Source organism: Pollachius pollachius, assembly GCF_949987615.1.
Source record: "Pollachius pollachius genome assembly, chromosome: 1".
Lineage (NCBI taxonomy): Eukaryota > Metazoa > Chordata > Actinopteri > Gadiformes > Gadidae > Pollachius > Pollachius pollachius.
In genome coordinates, this window is record NC_136934.1 from 33,878,787 (window position 1) to 33,883,786 (window position 5,000).

At 44.5% G+C, this 5,000-nt stretch overlaps 2 protein-coding genes across 4 annotated transcripts in view; one reads left to right on the top strand and one right to left on the bottom strand.

Moving 5' to 3' along the window:
• cblc (Cbl proto-oncogene C, E3 ubiquitin protein ligase) overlaps nucleotides 1-734 on the bottom strand; it is an 11,184-nt gene extending 10,450 nt beyond the window's left edge. Inside the window, exon 1 of one of the 3 annotated variants that reach the window (XM_079744484.1) lies at nucleotides 1-734. This exon is cut by the window's left edge and continues 422 nt beyond it. The gene's annotated coding sequence lies outside the window, so the exon portion shown is untranslated. The other 2 variants (XM_079744485.1, XM_079744486.1) reach the window with 2 other exon arrangements.
• A 2,181-nt stretch (nucleotides 735-2,915) lies between these two features.
• The window catches only part of ddx61 (DEAD (Asp-Glu-Ala-Asp) box helicase 61), a 28,952-nt gene continuing 26,867 nt past the window's right edge, over nucleotides 2,916-5,000 (top strand). The window contains exons 1-2 of the transcript XR_013812141.1: nucleotides 2,916-3,775; nucleotides 4,685-4,814. The gene's annotated coding sequence lies outside the window, so the exon portion shown is untranslated. The remainder of the gene's footprint in view (nucleotides 3,776-4,684; nucleotides 4,815-5,000) is intronic.

Consider the following 5,000-nt stretch of genomic DNA (forward strand, 5'->3'; position numbering starts at 1 on the left):
CTGTGTTGTGTCTTGCTCTTGATGGTGATGAGATCCAAATGACGTCCAAATGACATGTGTGTGCACGTCACTCTGTGCACAAGTGTGTGTGTGTGCGTGTGTGTGTGCGTGTGTGTCTGTGTGTCTGTGTGTGTGTGTGTGTGTGTTAGTGGAGGAGTCAAATCAGGTCACATGCAAGTGGCTTCCTCTCAAGCATGTGTCAATGACCCAAACAGTTCAGCGCTTGCCATGTTATTGTGTCTAACAGAGGAGCACATATTAAAAACCTTCTCTCAGAAACACAGCTTTAAGTGCCTTTGGACTTTGGACTCTAACCCTTTACCGGAAAAACATGAGGGGTTCCAATATCCTGGATCAACCATCTCATCGTGGGCAATCAAAAGAAAAGACTACTGTACCGCTGAGCTTCAGATCCTCTTCATCAGTTCCAGAAGAACACCAGCCAACAGGGTTGAGAAGAGAAAGAAGGAACCAGGCACTGAACAAGAACTACGTGCTGACAAGTCGTACTGGCTCCACTCCTGGCATGCTCCCTGTCTCTTCACTTGCTTCCTCCAAGACACAGAGAACCTCCCTGACTAAGGCTCTCATAACACGACTCTTCACATATGCATAAATCATGCATGGCTCTGTGGACACCCTGGCTCTCCAAGTCTTGAGTCCATTCCGTGATTTCTTGCTCTCGTATCTGTTCTCTGTTGGTTTCTCTCTCTCTCTCTCTCTCTCTCTCTCTCTCTCTTGCTCGCTCTACTTTTCATAGCAGTGATGGGTTTCCTGGTTGCAGCTAGACAAACAGGTTAGTTTTCTTTGTACTACTCAGGCAGGGCAGTGTCAGCATGAGAGAGCGAGTGAGAGAGGAGCGAGAGAGAGTGAGAGAGAGAGAGAGAGAGTGAGAGAGAGAGAGAGAGAGAGAGAGAGAGAGAGACATGCATGATTCAGTTTGTCTCAGAGAAAGTTTGTTTGCGAGAACAGTATTTAAGAAAAAATATAAGATATATGTTAATAAGACGTTAATTAGCATTACAATTGAAATATATTTTATATTTTACTATTGTAACGAGATAAATGTTTTTAAAATTGTAAAATTACCTATTTGATATCTGCTTGATTAAAATCTAGTGGTCTTGCGCCATTAACCGTCTTAAACAGTCAGACTTATACATATCACCAACCGCGTGTCTATTCTAGACTGGTACGTACAAATGCACAGCGTAAACGTACACTCTCAGAAGAAAATGTTGCTCATGGGAAATGTAGTTCACCGTTCCAAGCTATGCGTACACTATCCTTTATCACCATAGTTTTTCTTTTACTAAGTTCATAAACATAATCCGATGTTAATGTATTGCTATTATAAGTAATAAATACGTAAATGTAAGCACTATATTCCAAGTACTATATATATTTTTTTAATTATAAAATAAAAATATAAAAGTAGGCCTACTATCTGATTTAAATGGCTGAGCGATGCTGATTTGTGCACAAGGTGGAGGCACTTAGCCGTCCCTCAGAAAAAGGACCGAGAAGAACTTGTGAGACAGGCCGCTATAAGTTTGACGTTCAGGCTGGGAACGCTCTTGAAGAAATAGCATTAGAATAAATACAATTTCATAAAATGCATTACAATGAATATCTTGATGCTGATTAGCCTATGCATTGTATTTTGGTGGGCAAAAAAAATGCTAGGTTTTTGATTGATTTGCACAACGGGGCGATTCACATATCCCCACTAAAAACAACTCTTTGATTTACTCGATTTCATTGTGACAAATTACTTCATTATCTACGCTGTCATAACCCAATCATTCATGGGGAATGCTTGGGTTATTATTTTATTTTATTTATCATGTGCAAAGAGACTCTTTGGGCATGGATGAAATGCTTGCATGCACTGACAGCTGCAGTGTTAATGCACAATATGGGTTTTTTAGGGACTTTAGACAACTAGTTTAATATAGCCGTTGTTCACGGAACCGACTCCGAATGATCGTGGAGGAAAGTCCCAAATTGACCCTGGAAACAAGAGCTCGGTGCAGACCAGGCGAGAGAGAGAGAGAGAGAGAGAGAGAGAGAGAGAGAGAGAGAGAGAGAGAGAGAGAGAGAGAGAGAGAGAGAGAGAGTGTGTGTGTGTGTGTGTGTGTGTGTGTGTGTGTGTGTGTGTGTGTGTGTCTGTGTGTGTGTGTCTGTGTGTGTGTGTCTGTGTCTGTGTGTGTCTGTGTGTGTGTGTGTGTTAGCCCGCGCTTGCAGTTGTAAACGTGCGTTATCGTATAATCAAAACATCTCTGTGTTCAAAAGCCTATAAAAAGTGGTTATTCTTGTAGTTGATGAAAAAGGCGATGAAGATGATGATGTCGTCGTTATGTTTGGGAGATCCCCACATTCCAAGCGTATTGCAGGATCAAGGTGACACGACTTGAGCCTGGGGCGACAGCATATCTACAAGCGTTGCTCAACGAAGGATACACTGAAGAATGGACAGAAAGAACCACCACCCCAAATAATCCACCTCCCACAATATGTAGCCTTTTAAAGGAATCGCTTGTCGGCATTTTAGCCTATTTAAAGGTGTAAACAAACACCCTAAATCAAGTAGCCCTTTTTTTTTTTTGAAATCTCTGACTATTGCCTCAATAAACTGAGTGGAGCCAATTTTCAACATAACGTTTATGTGTTTTGCTTGGTTGGTTAGACGTAAAACGTCAGACAAGGCTTCCTTTCATTACGCAAACCGGCGAGCGAGGGAGGAAGCACGGAGCGGTGATTGCACAAGGCAATTGAGCGCGTCCCAGAAAGCAGAGCGCAGAGCAGCATTGGCGTTGCGCTGTTCACCTGAGGTGGTCGCACTGAAGGCGCTGAGTAGCCCGGGATGTTCCTTGTTTTTAGTCTCCTTAAGTAATGTGCAATTACAGCGTCAGATTAACATCTGTGAGATTGTAAATAAACAGAGCAAAACTCAGAAAAATATAGAGATCATCAATTATTTTATCAGATAGTTCGAGCTCGCGCACCACTCAGGGTCCGGGGATGGATTCCCCCTTGAGCGACTGATCTCTGAGCTTTGAGATTGGGCGTACACCTGTTGGACCGTCCTTATTGCTTGGCCGCGGTTTCATGCCGAGGTTAATTATCATGAACAATTCCTACCGGTCGGTTGTTCCGGGTACCCCGCTGGACCTGCGCACCAGGAGCCGAGACGAGATGAGTAGAGTCAGTCGCCCGCCGATGTTGGACTGCGACCGTAGAACAACTGGAGGCGACCGGGTCCGAGCTGAGACGTCGGGATCCGCGGGACGTAGTCTTCCACGCCGCACGGGAGTGGAGCAACACCGGGCGGACGCGTTAAAGATTTCCACCGCGCAACTGGACACAGGATTAGGTCATTTGTTGTCGACCCCACGAACCCCCACGAACTCCGAGTCCAGGACCTCGTTATCCACGGACTCCAGTCACGTCGAGAGGGCGTTTGACAGGCGCACAACGGATCAGATCCCGTCCAGGCTGCCTTTGAGGAAACGTCCGTTTCCCAGTGAAGCAGAGACTTTGGCACAATCCACTGTTCTACCAGACACGAGAGACCGATTCCTCACAGAACACACGGACACAACGCCGAGGCAGAGTCCTGCAGAATCCTCGAGAGTATTCGAGAGTAGAGTGAGGACGAGCAGTGAAGCAGCTCCAGCAGCAGCAGCTGCAGCACCAAAGTACAGAATAGTGGAGCCGCCGGCTGCACCATTTCCAGATGTGTTTTACGGGGGCCATGCACACACATATTACGGTAGGGGTTATTGTTGAAGAAGGCATGATTCGCTTTCCCTTTTCTTAATATGTTGGAGGATGGCTTGATCATTTGTAAGACTCGCTGCTAAATTACTGCTGCATTTTACGCACAGAAACATAGCTATGAATAACAAATAATGATCCCTTCTTATTTTACCTTTACCTAGCGGTCAATGTATAAAGTGAGAAGGTGTCAAATGATTGTCTTTTTGAAGTAATTTGAAAACACACTAGCCTGTGGTCCGACACGGTGTATCTTACGTCTTGGCTGAAACCACAACGTGTTGTGTACCCAGTTGAGGTTATTCTTGCTCAACATGCTGGCTTTTGACCCACTGTCCCATGTTAAGGTATCTAATTGTAAAGTTTATGGAGCAATATTTCCTATGCAGCATTTGTTAATAAAAAATAACCACTCTTCTAGGTATAGGGAAATCGACGTAAGAGGAGTTTTCAAACTGTCATAATAGTTCTGCATATGTGCAGAGTCACATATCCTGCATCTTTCACAAGGCTCTATACTCCTAGTAATCAATTATTAGTCATCATCGTCATGCGGTTTCTATATTCATCATCTTAGCAGTAGCTCAGTGGCTTTTCCCTACACCAAACTCCAGCATAGACATACACACCTTGATAGAGACCCGCCGTTTCTTATCTATTACACACACAAGCACACACATACACACACGCACACACACACGCACACACGCACACGCACACACGCACACACACATACACATACACACACACACACACACACAAACACACACACAAGTGCACGCACATGAGCCGTTATATATATATTTGCCCCATATACCTACTTTTTGTCCTTCTTTCTTTATCTCTCCTGCTCTCTCTATCATTTTCTCTTTCTCTCACTCCTGCTCTGTCACTCAATGAGCAGGTCCCACTTTCCCAAGGAACTCTGACAGCTTCCTCTATACCTCTTTGCCACGGTTTCCAGTGCTACCCCTACCCCATCCTCTGGACTCCAACGTTGCCATGGCGATGCACCAGGATGAGGATGGAGACACGTATGTTGTGGTTTTTTTTTTTATCTAAGGCTGGAAATGTATTGCATTGAAAAATGATCCTATCATCATATCGTATGAATCAGCAACACTCATTTGCCCCATTTACCCCCCCCCCCCCACCACAGACACACACACAAACGCACACACGCAAAATACATAAATCTGTATCAGGGGATCTATCATACT